Raw genomic sequence first — 16,305 nt, 5'->3', positions numbered from 1 at the left:
AATAACAAATTAAAAGTCTGCGCTTGTTAGATAGACCCTTACTAGACATTTCATAGAATCCCTTGGTAATTAAATACTGGAAATGGCTGGAATTACTGCAAATAATGCACGTTCACACAAGGAAACAAAACAAATAGCAATGAAATTAGATGAAAAACATGTTATTGTCATTGTGAACAACCTGAATGAATCATGACTAATCCTTTTGATGTGGAATCCCATCCTTAATGTCTTATCAATATTTCTTCTGAAATTCATGTTACACGAGATATTCAAGAGTCTTTGCTCACCGCTATCGACGAATGCTTGAATATGTCTAGAATTTTCTCTTTCTTTAGTCACGGAGTTTATATAGTCCTATATCAAAGTCAAAACTAATAACGTTTGAAAACATGACCACAAAAACAAACCTTAAATGTAAATCGGGGGAAATAATTTCATGTCAAATAATTCAAGGACTTGTATTAATACGGCCATTGGTTTTGGCAAACTGTAAAGATGATGTTAGATAAAGGCAACAGTAGTATACCGCTGTTCAAAACTCATAAATCCATGGACAAAAAACAAAATCGGGGTAACAAACTAAAACCGAGGGAAACGCATTAAATATAAGAGGAGAACAACGACATAACACTAAAATGTAACACACATAGACAAAATCCCACGAGAATAACAAATATAACATATATATATAGCATCAAAACAAAATACATGAATTTGGGATAGACAAGTACCGTGCCACGTCTTATCGCAATGTGAATTTACACTCAAAAATAAGAGAAAACAAACTACACAACGTTATAATGTAATACACACAGAAACGAACTATATTATAACAATGGCCATATTCCTGACTTGGTACAGGGCATTTTTAAAGGAAAGAATGGTGGGTTGAACCTTGTTTTGTGGCATGCCAAACCTCGCACTTTTATGGCCATGTGAAATGTAACATCAAAATGACAACACAGGACTACAATATAAATAAATTGGAGAACACAATTGACAAAGAATCACACGAAGAACAGCCATCAAAAGGCAACAAGTTCAAAATTTTAATACGCCAGAAGTGTATTTTGTCCACACAAGACCTACGTGTGACGCCCAGATACAAAAGAATGTTAGAATAGAACACGTACTGTTGCAACCTGTAGGTCCTCTTCCAATTTCCCTTTGTTATGATGACAGCACCACGAGAAAATCATGCAAGTCTGTTTTGGTGAAGTAATTAAAATCTCAAGTCTATTGTACACTTTCCCTACCTTCCATCGTACCATCACTCACGACAGAGATGGTATGGCATTAGTTCAAGGTATTGATGTTAATAAAAGTAGAACATTCGGTAATCTTGCAGCTGATTATTGAAAAAAATATGTCTCAATGCTTTTCTGTAGCGCACACAGTATCAGATGTTTTTGACCGCTACACTATGAACAACTTTATCAAGTCTGCTGAAAGGTCACGCAGGCCGCACAAAGATTACAGCTACCATTAAAGTGCATCAGAGTATTGAAGGAGGAGTATTCCTGACTGAAAGAAGGTTCTTTCTGTTACAGTAAACAAACAGGCACTCTTTAATTATTTTGGTGGTTTTATTTTTCAAAACTTTGACAAATGGCCTATGATTCCACCTGGTTGTGAGATTTACTTAGCAGGAATATTGTAAATCCCGAAATTGTGAAGGTTATGTATACCAACACTGTCGCCACTTGTTTGGCACTCAAGATGAGGCCGATATTCGTATGATACTCAATGCTTCAAGTTTTAACACGAAGATTAGAGAAATGGGAAAAGCAAAATTATGCGGACCTCTGTGAAGACTAAAAACATATGTTACATACTAGCGAGTTGTGTGTGCAGATAGGGAACATAAGCATTGTAAAGGAAGGGTGAAGATTGTTACCCATTCACCAACTATGTGCCTGTCTTTCCTTAATAATTTGCCTTCTATAAATGCATTTACCGGATGCGACATTACTACGTCTGTGTTTGGAGTAAGTAAACAAACTGACTACAAGACTTTGAAGGACAGTGGTTGCAGAGCTTCGGTAATATTGAAGCCTTTGTTTGGGCATGAACATTAATTGCAAAGCTTTATGAACAGAAAAATCTTTCTAAATCATTCCTATATCCATGATATATGTCTTTAAACAATGCACGTCAAGCTTGCCACCAGTAAATATGTAAGTTTAGTCGGTTAACATCTCTGTAAAGCGGCACTGAAACAGTATATTTTATGTGTTTCGTTTCAAACTGAAATTTGAACCGCATTACACATTGCTAAATCCCTATTCCGTCATCTTCAGTATACTGTTGGCGAGAGTTAAATGATTCATTAAACCCCGTGTATTGTAAAGGGCATATGTCAGCAGAAATCTTGCAGGAGCTTGTGTTTTCATGTAAGGGAAAATCTTCATGTAAAAAGTCATGTGTTTTTCCACATTGCTCATGTTAAAGGTCAGAATTATGTTCCTTGACAGATGAACCAGAAGATACCCCTGGCTCAATTCTGCTATGTGGATCTCTTTGATTGGATTTTTAATTGTAACTATTTTTGAGGTATTGAGTGGTTTTGAGTTTTGGTTAATTACATGAATGAACTTTTGCAAAATACGCTTTCATGATAATAGGCTTCAGGTATAAATAATATTTATCATTTATTGCTGAGATTGAATGTCAGCCGGTAAGGTAACTACTGTAACTTAAACAGAATATTTGTAGATTTTGTATAATAGAACAAGTGTTTGAAAAACGCCAATTTCCTGAATAAATCGATAATAATAATATTTTTGTTTTACATTTTTCAAGATAATTCATTGATAATTGATTTGAGAAAATGTCTTTATCTGAAATTTAACCTAAATTGTTGTATATATGTGAAAATGTTGAAAATATGGAACAAAAATAATAACAGACTTTGATCTTTGACCTTAATTTATGCAAAACTGTTACCACATTTCTTTTTGACGACATCGATATTTCAAAAGTACTCATTTTCCAAATCCAATGATTTATAATATAGCCATATAGTATGTTTGACGATTAAATCTAAAAAAATATTGTGTCTGGGCACCGTACTATGAAGTGCATTGATGATCCGAAATTCCAAAAATTTGTGCCAAATACAGGTAAGGTATTCCATGCCAGTGATTAAAAAATCCTTAGCTTTGTAAACAAAAATTTATAAAAATGACAATATAATTTTGATATTCGTTTTACATACATATATTCAAATACATAAGTCTTCTTAAATATATTTAATGCAAATGTGTGTTTGTTTGATTTGCAGTTGTATGTTATGCCCGACAAACAAATACACAAAGGATGAATTTATTTATAAGAGTATCCTGAAAAAATTAAACATTTTGGAAAATGACCAGGAAAACAAAAATGAAGACAAAGATTCAGGTATGTCACTACGGAAAACTATGAAGTTGTCAATGTTTTACATCTTCAAATTAATGGAAAATATTATTTTTTGTACAACATCTGAACGAATTTCTTTCAAAATCAAATGGAAAAGTATATTTGTTACAGCAACTCGTGAATATATATATATATATATATATATATATATATCAATTATTGGCGTAAAAGTCAGCATTTCGTGCGTAAAAATGACCACCAAAGTAGGCACGGGGTTTAACTATGCATTTCCCTGCATACTTAAACTGTAGCGATATATTTCTCTATGAAAAACTTATTTGTTCATTGAATTACGGTATTATTATTAAAGGCTTTTACATTATCTTCCACATGCACCAAAAATTAGCTCAATTGCGTTTATTTTCGTGAAATGCCGACACTTCGAAATTTCAAGACGTATATATGATGACCTATGCGCTTGCTTCAAACATATAACTTAAGAGTGCACGGTCTTTAATCATATATTTCTCATTTAAACTGATATATATATTGCTTTTTATTTATGAAATAGATAAAGTGTAAAATACCTTAATTTTTGGTTAAATTATATAAAGCCAACTTTCTTAGTTAAAAAGATATATTTAATAAACCGATATATACGCCTCGTTAAAAGGGTTTTCTTTTCTAGCAATGAATCTCACGTGATTAAATACGTCACATGTAATGTGAAGGACATTTGATATCATGTACAGTCTGTAGAAAATGGAAGTTATATATTTTGAGATTTACACTATATTACGAGTTTATCAAGGTATGAAAATTCCAAATATGATTTTATTTGTATTATTTGTTTAATGTCAGTATAATAGATATAATAGATAGGTATTAAATGCATTTAGTTGTTATTTTTGGCTAGATGAGCTCTTGACCTACTTAACGTAATAAATAACAATAGCTTATTTACATTTAAATTTATCACAGACCCTGGCGGATCTAGAAATTTTCATAAAGTAGGGGCCCTCTCTAGTCAACTTTCAATGATTCCAAAGTGGCGGATTCAAAAGCGGTAAGATTTTGTGTTCCCTATATAATCCCCCCTTTTTTGTCCTGGGTTGGGAACCCCTTTTAAAAATGGTTTGATCCGCCTGTGTTCCCTTAATATTTAACCACTTTTCAGAAATAGAACCCTGCGCCCCCTTAAATCTACCTCTGGGCTCTGGGTTATATCTCCAATTGAGGTCATATTAGAGAAATCAGGTGTACAAACACCAAAGTAGGCACGGGGTTTAAGTATGCATTTCCCTCTATACATAAACTGTAACGATATATTTTTATATATGTATTGCTTTTTATTTATGAAATAGATAAAGTGTAAGATACCTTAATTTTTTGTTTAAATTAAGTAAAACCAACTTTCTTAGTTTAAAAAGATATATTTAATAAACCGATATACGCCTCGTTAAAAGTTTTTTTTTTATAGCAATGAATCTCACGTGATTAAATACGTTATTACAATGATTTTTATAGTTGTTACAATAATGAAACAATAATGACACAAATCATAAACATGAATTTAACTATTTCTTAGATGTTAATCTACAACCAGATCAGAGCCATATACATAAAAAGGCACAACAATATATTTATTAGCTAGATGAGCTGTTGACCTACTTAACGTAATAAATAACAATAGCTTATTTAGATTTAAATTTATCACAGACCCTGGCGGATCTAGAAATTTACATAAAGTAGGGGCCCTCTCTAGTCATTATTCAGTGATTCCACAGTGGCGGATTCAAAAGCGGTAAGATTGTGTGTTCCCTATATAATCCCCCCTTTTTTGTCCTGGGTTAGGAACCCCTTTTTAAAATGGCTTGATCCGCCTGTGTTCCCTTTATATTCAACCAATTTTTCAGAAATAGTTCCCTGCACCCCCTTAAATCTACCTCTGGGCTCTGGGTTATATCTCCAATTGAGGTCATATTAGAGAAATCAGGTGTACAAACACCAAAGTAGGCACGGGGTTTAAGTATGCATTTCCCCTCTATACATAAACTGTAACGATATATAATTATATATATATTGCTTTTTATTTATGAAATAGATAAAGTGTAAGATACCTTAATGTTTTGTTTAAATTAAGTAAAACCAACTTTCTTAGTTTAAAAAGATATATTTAATAAACCGATATACGCCTCGTTAAAAGGTTTTTTTATACGCCCGTCAAAATTTTGACGGGACGTATTATGGTATACAAATGTCTGGTGTCCGTCCGTCTGTCCGTCCGTCTGTCCGTCTGTCCGGCGTAAACATGTCGCACCGTAACTTGAGAACGACTCATCCAAATTTCATGAAACTTAATATAGTTGTTTCTTATGATGGTCAAATGATCTGTATACTTTTTTGTGAAAATAAGATTTAAACTTTTTGAGTTACGGCACTTTGTAACTAAAACAGGGGTGTGCTTTTTTTCACATGTCGCACCGTATCTCAAAAACGTTTCTTGATTATTGCTTAAAACTTTACACACTTCTTAGTTATATTAATCTTAATATCTGTATACTTTTTGGTGATGATTCAAAATTTCCTTTTTGAGTTTTTGAGTATTTTGTTAAAAGGGGGAGGGTTTTTTTACATGTCGCGCCGTATCTCAAAAACGATTTATGATTATTGCTTAAAACTTTACACACTTCTTTGTTATATTAATCTAAAGATCTGTATACTTTTTGGTGATGACTCAAAATTTTATTTTTGAGTTATTGAGTATTTGTTAAAAAGGGGAGGGTTTTTTTTACATGTCGCGCCGTAGCTCAAAAACAATTTATGGATATTGCTTGAAACTGTACACACTTCTTTGTTATACTAATTTAAAGATCTGTATACTTTTTGGTTTGATTCAAAATTTTATTTTAGTGATATTTGTAAAATAAAACAGGGTGGGAAAGGGGGGGGGGGTTCACATGTCCCGCCGTGTCTCAAAAACAATAAATGGTTATTGCTTAAAACTTCCTCAGAAACTAATTATGATTATTGCATAAAACTTCCACACAAGACGTCGGGCGTAAGCTGTTTTTTTTTTATAGCAATGAATCTCACGTGCTTAAATACGTTATTACAATGATTTTTATAATTGTTACAATAATGAAACAATAATGACACAAATCATAAACATGAATTTAACTATTTCTTAGATGTTAATCTACAACGAGCCATATACATAAAAAGGCACAACAATATATTTATTAGCTAGATGAGCTGTTGACCTACTTAATGTAATAAATAACAATAGCTTATTTAGATTTAAATTTATCACAGACCCTGGCGGATCTAGAAATTTTTATAAAGTAGGGGCCCTCTCTAGTCATTCTTCAGTGATTCCACAGTGGCGGATTCAAAAGCGGTAAAATTTTGTGTTCCCTATATAATCCCCCCTTTTTGTCCTGGGTTAGGAACCCCTTTTTAAAATGGGTTGATCCGTCTGTGTTCCCTTTATATTCCACCAATTGTTCAGAAATAACACCCTGCTCCCCCTTAAATCCACCTCTGGGCTCTGGGTTATATCTCCAATTGAGGTCATATTAATGCAGTTTTCATCACTTATTTTTCAAGATTCATCATAACACAAGTTCTTTATCTAATAATGTATATGGCTGAATCCGCCTCTGTAGAAATTATCTTTCTGAAACACAAAATGCATTTAACTTTTACACATCTAGTGTATGACAGATCTTAAAACTTTTCCAACTGAAGCCAAAAGCCAGAAAACTTTTTATTCTCATAGTGGTGTGAACATGATTGTTGTTCCCATAATACTTGTTCCCCCTGGAACAAGTCTTTGAATGGTAATAAGTTCTTTGGAACAAACATAACATAATTTTATTTCCACCTTCTTAAGATATTTTCCTGGAACTAAAATGTTATATGGTTTCATAATATCTGTTCTTTTAGAGAGAGTGTCATTTGATTTTTTATACTTGATCACACCTTAGTTGATATTCAACTCACATTTCATTTACCTGAACATGAAGTACATACAAAGAACATGAAGAGTGGGCAAGAAAAGGGGAACGTGAACCCTGGAACACATATTTTTTTTTAAATCTCCGGACTGACTTTAAATTTAGTCCCTGTTTATTTTGTCATAGACTGTGAGAGAAATCAGGTGTACAAACAAGAAACACGAGACCGGGATAAGGTACCGGTACTTCATGTATCTCTAACAAATGTAAAATTCAAAAAAATTCAAAAAAATTATAAAAAGAGATACTGAAATGTTTTATTTAGTGTATAAAGTGTTTTTTCAAAACTAATATATTTTCTCGTTTCAGCTGAAAGTACCTCTCTAATAACTGTTTATGTGCTGCTTAAAAATATATTGCAGCACTTCACAGTTGCTTGAAAGGTTGAAAATGTCATCATGCAGAAATTAGAGCAGATTCCTCAGATTAAAATCATTGAAAATGGATAGATGCACTGGTCCTGGTGGTATACATCGATACAATTAATCTTAATTACATTTGGAATGAAAATTGTCTTCTTTTTTGGTTTTTTGCACGATAAAACCAATATTTAAAGTGAGTCACTCGTTAAAAGTAATGTTTATCCCATTCTTAAACCAATGCATGTATATCATCAACTTAGTCTTCTGTGCATTTCTAATGCAAAATAAGGCAAAATGTTTGGTCCGATTTGATTCTGTTATTACAAACTTTTTAAACAAATTACTTCCCTTTGTTAATCTGAGACTGGTTCCATACCGGACAATTTGGCTTTTGCCAATGCAAAGTATGATGGATTGAAAATGATGTATCGGCGGTTAAACTAATTTTGTATGAAAAATAATTTCTGATGTCGTAAGTATTTATCTAAACAACAAGAGGGACGAAAGATACCAAAGGGACAGTCAAACTCATAAATCTAAAACAAACTGACAACGCCATGGCTAAAAATGAAAAAGACAAACAGAAAAACAATAGTACACATGACACAACATGGAAAACTAAAGAATAAACAACACGAACCCCACCAAAAACTAGGGGTGATCTCAGGTGCTCCGGAAGGGTAAGCAGATCCTGCTCCACATGTGGCACCCGTTGTGTTGCTTATGTGATTACAAATCCGGTAAATAGTCTAATTCGGTAGGTCACATTCATGAAAGGGTTATTCCATAACGGTCAACCAACTCGTGATGGCGTCCGTAAAATTTACGAAGGGATGATTTCAACTTCACCATTTGGAACTCTTGGTTTAATAGCTTCCTTGTGAGCAGTAACCCTCTATCAAGAAAATCATGATAGGAAATGCAAGCACGGGAATATCGTTTCAATTGGGAGATATATACCCCGTATGCAGGTGCTGCTGGAATGTTGCTACTTAGAAATGGAAAGTTCACAATTGGAAAGCTGAAATCATCTCTTTTGTCGTAAAGTTTTGTTTTCAACCGACACTCATTGTCAATTTCTAAATGTAAGTCAAGATATGAAGCCGACTTAACTGTATCTGTAGTATCCTTTATCTCCAATTCGATGGGATAGATGCGTTCCACATAGTCACCAAATTTTGAATTGTTTAGTGAAAGAACGTCATCTATATAGCGGAAAGTAGAGTTAAAGGATATTGCTAACTTCTTATCTTTCTTCCTAAGAAGTTCCTGCATGAAGTCAGCTTCATAATAATAAAGAAACAAGTCGGCAAGTAGAGGGACACAGTTTGTTCCCATTGGGATGCAGACAGTCTGTTGAAAAACACGTCCTCCAAACGTTACAAATATGTTGTCAATCAAGAAATCAAGCATCTTGATAATATCGGTTTCAGAAAATTTTTTGTCTGAATCAGAGTGATTCTTTACAAAGTATGATTTATCCCTCCCTAAGACAAGATACTTGTATCTACGTTGGCCATTTTTTTTTATGAAGCAAAGTAATACCAACTCTTTCGTCTTTTAGTTTGGAATGTCGAATACTTGTGTAAAAAGTAGAAAAGTCAAATGTTTTAACACTGTTACAAGATGAAAGAGAGTTAGATTGTATGTACTCTAAAAGATCTTTGGAATTTTTAAGTATCCACATCTGATTCACGCCACCTCTAGAATAGGCAGTTTCACAATAACTTTGAAGCCCATCTTTGATTGCTGATAAAATAGATGTTAATAATTTAGAAAGAGGTTTCGTGGAGCACTTGGAAGTTTTTAACAATAATTTCTGATGTCGTAAGTATGTATCTAAACAACAAATTAATGTAATTAAAAGATTTCAAAATCTAAGATTACGCACAGGTAAATTTGCTGTTCCTGCTAGCTCTCCATTGTAATAAAAAAAAATGAATGTCCCTCATAATGGAGACAACTAAAAAAAGGTATCTAATTACAGGGTCGGGAATTGGCAAATGGACTATAATAATGCTTTTTTTCTGCTTATCATGTTTGTGGCTTTGATCTTGTTGTACGTGCTTTAACATGATGATGATGGAAGTGTTTAATTGACATTGACTGGATATACATCCCGCGTGCAATTGGTGAGCTTTAGATATTTTCTGCAGTTGATATCACAAGGATTTGTATAGTAAGACTTACTATACAAATCCTTGGTAATCAGCAACAGGTTGAAGGCCGCTATTTTGGTGCGCGGCCATCTTGGTTATGCTGAGTTATTTTTGGTTTGTTTACTCTTTTGATGTTTCTTTTGTACTTCACAACGGCTACTTTCAGGCCCAGGTTGGTTAGCTTGATAGCCCGCTAACAACGATGATGGCGTACTAGTCTACGAGTTTCTGACGTAGTAATAACGATGACAGGTAGCATAATCAGTACTAAAGTCGTGAGACAGTTAAATGAATGTCCATTATTCAACACCTCGGTTACAGCTCTCGAGCGTTTGTCGTCATAACACTCCCCCATCAAAAATGAATTTTGGAGTGTATGCTGACGCGGGTTGGTTTCTGTCATCGAAAGAAGTTAGTCGTTAATACATCTAATAATAAAAATTCCTAATTTTGAAGCAAGAATAAAACTAAAATTTTCATCGCACGAAATTGAAATAAAATATAGTGTACGAAAATCAATACAAATAAAATATTAAATAACGATATGTTTTGTTTCTATTAAGTTAATGAAATTAAATGAATAGACAACTTTCGAGTTCGATGCATTTCCGTCAAAAACTCTAGTTTTAGTGAACGTCATTTGTGCGTTTAGGGGCGTCGTCACTTCCATTCCAATATTGAACGAGTGGTTGGAAAACTATACTTCTATATTGTACGAATTATTCGGCAAATTGAATTCTCAAAATTGACAATCAGCACTACTGTCATTCGGAATTGTCATTAAGTACCTATATAACAAGCATTATTTCTAGTTTATCCTGCATAATGACGATCACTAAGACGCTTGATGAACGTTAATAGTGCAGGGATACAGGCGATCCCCTCTATCTGGTAAATGACGTCATAAAGGCGCGTATAATTGACGAGTTTTTTTCCGGTGACGGATGAACTCGAATGTGGTCTATTGAATTAAAATTTCCAAACTATATATGTAGATTTCTCATATTTCTCGACTGTCTTCAATTATTACAAACAAAAAGAAAAATGTTTATTTAGCGGGTTTTTTCTAAAACAATATATCTTCATTGTTTTTTGATATTTCAAAAGACATCTTATTTTGTTTGTTTGCCAAGCTTACTTGTATGCGGTTAGTACCATCACTAATAACTTCTAACTATTAAAGACCAAATGACCTAATAAACAACAACAAATGGAAGTTTTTAACGACCTTGACTGGCTAGGCAAAATAAACCTGATAATTGGTATTCAATATATATAATCCTAGGTCATGCCTGACATATTTCACAAAAACGGCCGATGAAAACTTCGATATCTCCTTAAATGTTAAAATGTTAAAATGATTTTATCAAAACAAAAATTATTAGATGAAGAGTTATATTATCTATCGAATGCATACCTTCACAACACACTAAAACATATATTTCATGTCCTGAGTGCAGTTTGTATGTCCTGCGTGCACTCAGGACGTCCTGAGCGGTGTTTAGACGTACCGATGTCTTTTGTTTAAGTGTTTCATTTTTTTACATTGTCATTTTGATGCCTTTCTTAGCTGACTATGCGTTATGGGCTTTGCTAATTGTTGAAGGCCGTACGGTGACCTAAAGTTGTTAATTTCAGTGTCATTTTGGTTTCTTGTGGAGAGTTGTCTCATTGCATGGCAATCATACCACATTTTCTTTTTTATGTTTGTAAAAGTTAACGCACGACAAATGATGAGAATTATTCACCTAGCCCTGGTGTCAGGTGAGCTAAAACATTTGCATTCAAGTATGACTACATATTTTGGAATCAAAACCAGGACACTATTGACTATTGGGCGCGGTTTTTATATAATTATCCTTAAAAGTGTTTTGTGTATGTTCAGTGGAAAATATTACAGAGTAATGAAATGGAGTTTTGAAAACGATCTGTAAAATGTCGAAACATATACAAGAAAAACATACAATCTTCACGCCATACAATAATTTCTACGGAATTGGCTTGTACAATTTCTTTCGACAGGCTTGTAAAATTCTTTTTTACCAGTCAACAGAATTATAATATACAGTGTTAATTTCCATTGTTTAACGCAAGCGTACATTGTAGATAAATAAATTAAATTGTAGTGACCTGGGGTCGTGTCATCGAAGGTGTCTTAGGACTAAGACATGTCCCAAGACCATCGTAGGAGATTTTTTTGCTCTTATCCATGTTATTGAAACGATCTTATTTTAAGAGATGTCCTAATGGTGGTCCCAACTTTAGGAGTACTACTAAGGTCTTAAGGACATTTTCACTTTAAGGATAACTTTATGAAGTCTTAGCATATAAAATTAAAGAACCTTAGTGAGCACGCTCATATACCCCACGTCCCCACATTGTCACTGGAGAAATTGAATAAGTGTAAGAAAAAAAACTTGTATAAGAAAAAATAATGACTAATAATTTCCTGTCAATATGCACATCTACATACAGTGAAACCTGGGTAAACCGAACCCTGATAAAACCGAATTTCAGTTTAAACCGAACAATTTTCCCACACAATTTCCCTATTAATTAACGTTAATCTAACCTGAAAAAACCGAACCCTGTCAACACCGAATTCCGAACGCTTTTTTGAAGGCTCGTTAGTAAATTTGTATCTAAAAATTACCTGTCAAAATCGATCAATACCAATCAAAACAATAAAATATAATTAATTATTTGCATGATTTAATTAAACAAACACAGGGTGGCAGAGTATCCCCGAAGGTATTTGAGGTTTAATGAACTTGTGAGTTGTTATTACAAACTAATTAGCATGTCTGTGTGCATGTATAAAGTGTTTTTTCGTAAAGAAACGTTAAACTGGTCAGTTACCCCCATCGCCGATAATGACAAGAAAGGAACTTTCCCTCAGATCAATTAAATGAACCTTACTCAAATAATTACGGCCACAAAATCGAAACTGCCATTCTGTAGCTAAACTGTTTAATTAAATAATAGTTTGAAAGCCTTTCACCGGATTAAGAAGTCGTGCAACACAACAAGGTCAATGGATTTCGATTGCTGGATTCCCATTAGAGGCCCTATATATTTGATTCGAATGCTCCCGAAGACTTCCGTTAGTTATTTAGCAACGATAAAGTCCGAGAATAAACTGGACCCCTGCTGTTGTTTCACTGTTATCGTGTGCCGAAGTATCAATCAGCGGGTGACCAGTTTAGTCCGATAACTCGTGTTTACAATGACATTCCCGATTCAACTACGGAATCGTCATATGACAGTGACTGTGAATCTGAATTGGTCAGTGAATTAACGGATGAGAAAATAATTATAAAAAGCAAAATCGCTCCACGTCGGACATCTCCCAACGACGAGCGTGATTGACGGAGTGGCGTTTGTTTATCAACAAAAATGTAGCAATAGTTATCAAAGGTACCAGGATTATAATTTTGTACGCCAGACGCGAGTTTCGTCTACATAAGACTCATCAGTGACGCTCATATCAAAATATTATATAGCAAAACGTCTATCTTTTATCTTCTTTTATTTTCACATTTACATCTAAATCAACACAAAAATAAACTGTCGGCTGTTGTGTCACAATGTAGTATGTCCTTATTATCTACAAAATTTCATGAAATACTGTTGTGTGGTTTCAGAGGAGTTGAGATGACAAACTGTTGCAGAAGTACATTGAAACAAATAAGTTCAAAGGGGCCTAACTCCTAGAAAAAAAATGAATCGTAATTTCCTGTCAATATGCACATCTACGTAGTATGTCCTTATTATCTACAAAGTTTCATGAAATTTTGTTGTGTGGTTTCAAAGGAGTTGAGATGACAAATTGTTGAAGTAGTACCTTAAAGCAAAAAAATTCAAAGAGGCCTAACTCCTATAAAAAAAATTGAATCACAATTTCCTGTCGATATGCACATCTACATAGTATGTACTTATTATCTAAAAAGGTTTCATGAAATTCTGTTGTGTAGTTTCAGAGGAATTGCGATGACAAACTGTTGCAGTAGTACATTTAAGTAAATAAGTTCAAAGGGGCGTAACTCTTAGAAAAAAATTGAATCGTAATTTCCTGACGATATGCACATCTTATAGTATGTCCTTATTATCTAAAAAGGTTTCATGAAATTCTGTAGTGTAGTTTTAGAGGAGTTGCGATGACAAACTGTTGCAGTAGTACATTGAAGCAAATAAGTTCAAAGGGGCGTAACTCCTAGAAAAAAGTTGAATCGTAATTTCCTGACGATATGCACAACTACATAATATGTCCTTTTCATCTAAAAAGGTTTCATGACATTCTGTTGTTTGGTTTGAGAGGAGTTGCGATGACAAGAAACAGGACTGACGGACGGACTGATGGACTGACGGACGGACGGACGGGTCAAAAACATTATACCCTCCGCAACTTCGTTGCGTGGGGTATAAAAATGAATCCTGCAATTAGCCAACTATTGTATAAATAACAGGTACATACAAATAAATGTTTGCTTTTTTGTACTTGTCCTGTTACCCCAATTCCACGTTGAGCAAGCAGTAATATGAACATTTCTGTTTCCAAACCAGTTCATTTTGGGGTCCTCTTCGCGGTCCGTGTTTCAACGATGTCGATTTTGTGAAATTAGAGACAATGATTTTGATTTTATAACTAAAGTTTCAAGTGTTGGGAGTAATTTCAGGATTCCTCTTATATGCGTTGCGGACTATATCGACTGTATACCTTTTGTTCCTCTGTTAAAAAGCTTTCGAATGAGATATAGGGTATATCTATAATTAGAGCTAAAAGGTCGCAGCAGTTCATTCCATTTTTCAAATTATTCATTTCATTATTCAAAATTTCTTATTTTTCTTAATTTTCACGCGTATTTTGGCATTTATGTCCTCCGTAACCCCTCTAATAGTCAATGCTGCACATATCGTTTATACTCAGTTTATTCCATTACCAATAAGCTCTCATTTGGTGTATTAATTTTGTCTTGATTAGGGACAAACGGCTTGCAACAATCCATTCCGTTATTCAAAATAAGCTATTTCTTAATGTTCAAACGTATTTGATGTTTTGTTCCTTCTGTACTCCTCTAATATGCGTTGCAGAACATATCGTTTATCCTCAGTTTATTCCTCTATCAATAAGCTTTAATTTGTATACATTTTGCCTTGATTAAAGGCCTAGGCCTTGCATCAGTCCATTTCATTTTTTAAAATAAGCTATTTCTTAATGTTCGAGCGTATTTCGATGTTTAGATCCTTCATTACTCCTCTAATATGTGTTGCTTAACATATCGACTATTTATCTTGTTTTCCTCTCTTAATAAGCTTTCAAATGAGGTATAAGGTATATCAATAATTAGGGGCTAAATGGTGGCAGCAGTCCATTCCATAAATCAAGTGTATTTCGACGTTTAGGTCCTTCGTTACTCTTCTAAAATGCGTTGCGGAACTTATCAACTATATATATTTTGTTTCTCTCTTAATCAGCTTTCGAATGAGGTTGAAGGTATATCTATAATTAGGGGCTAAAGTCTCGCAACAGTCCATTCCATTATTCAAAATATTCATTTTATTATTCAAAATTGGCTATTTCTAAATTTTCACGCGTATTTTGGCATTTAGGTACTCCGTAACCCCTTATGGTCAATACGGCACATATCGTTTCAACTAAAATTATTCATCTATCAATAAGCTTTAATTTAGTGTATTAGTTTTGCCTACATTAGGGACTAACGGCTTGCAGCAGTTCATTCCGTTAATCAAAATAAGCTATTTCTTAATGTTCAAGCGTATTTCGATGTTTAATTCCTTCGTTACTCCTCTAATATGCGTTACTGAACATATCTACTATATATTTTTTTTCATCTCTTCATAAGCTTTTGAATAAAGTATAATGTATATCTATAATAAGGGACTAAAGGGTTGCACCAGTCCATTCCATTATTCAAAATATCCATTTCGTTAATCAAGATTGGCTATTTCTTAATTTTCACGCGTATTTTTGAAATTAGGTCCTCCGTAACCTCTCTAATGGTCATTACAGCACATATTGTTTCAACTAAATTTATTCCTCTATCAATAAGCTTTAATTTGGTGTATTAACTTTGCCTTGATAAGGGGCTAACGGCTTGCAGCAGTCCATTCCATTATTCAAAATAAGCTATTTCTTAATGTTCAAACGTATTTTGCCGTTTTAAGGTTCTTCGTTATTCCTCTTATATACGTTGCAGAACATATCCACTATATATATTTTTTTCCTCTCTTAATAAGGTTTCGAATGAGAAATAAGGTATATCTATCATAAGGTACTAAATGGTCGCAGCAGTGTATTTCATTATTTAAAATATCCATTCATTATACAAAATTCGCTAATTCTTAGTTTTCAAGCATATTTTGGCATTTAGGTCCTCCATA

The 16,305-nt window shown here is 33.7% G+C and overlaps 1 long non-coding RNA gene across 1 annotated transcript; it reads left to right on the top strand.

Moving 5' to 3' along the window:
• The first annotated feature begins 3,593 nt into the window (after window positions 1-3,593).
• On the top strand, window positions 3,594-7,892 carry LOC143059054 (uncharacterized). Its single transcript, XR_012973364.1, has 2 exons — window positions 3,594-4,174; window positions 7,692-7,892. It is a non-coding gene; the product is annotated as an uncharacterized LOC143059054 (long non-coding RNA).
• Window positions 7,893-16,305: the final 8,413 nt, after the last annotated feature.

The sequence above is a fragment of the Mytilus galloprovincialis genome, chromosome 14 (genome assembly GCF_965363235.1).
Source record: "Mytilus galloprovincialis chromosome 14, xbMytGall1.hap1.1, whole genome shotgun sequence".
Lineage (NCBI taxonomy): Eukaryota > Metazoa > Mollusca > Bivalvia > Mytilida > Mytilidae > Mytilus > Mytilus galloprovincialis.
This window is presented reverse-complemented; position numbering and strand designations above follow the sequence as displayed.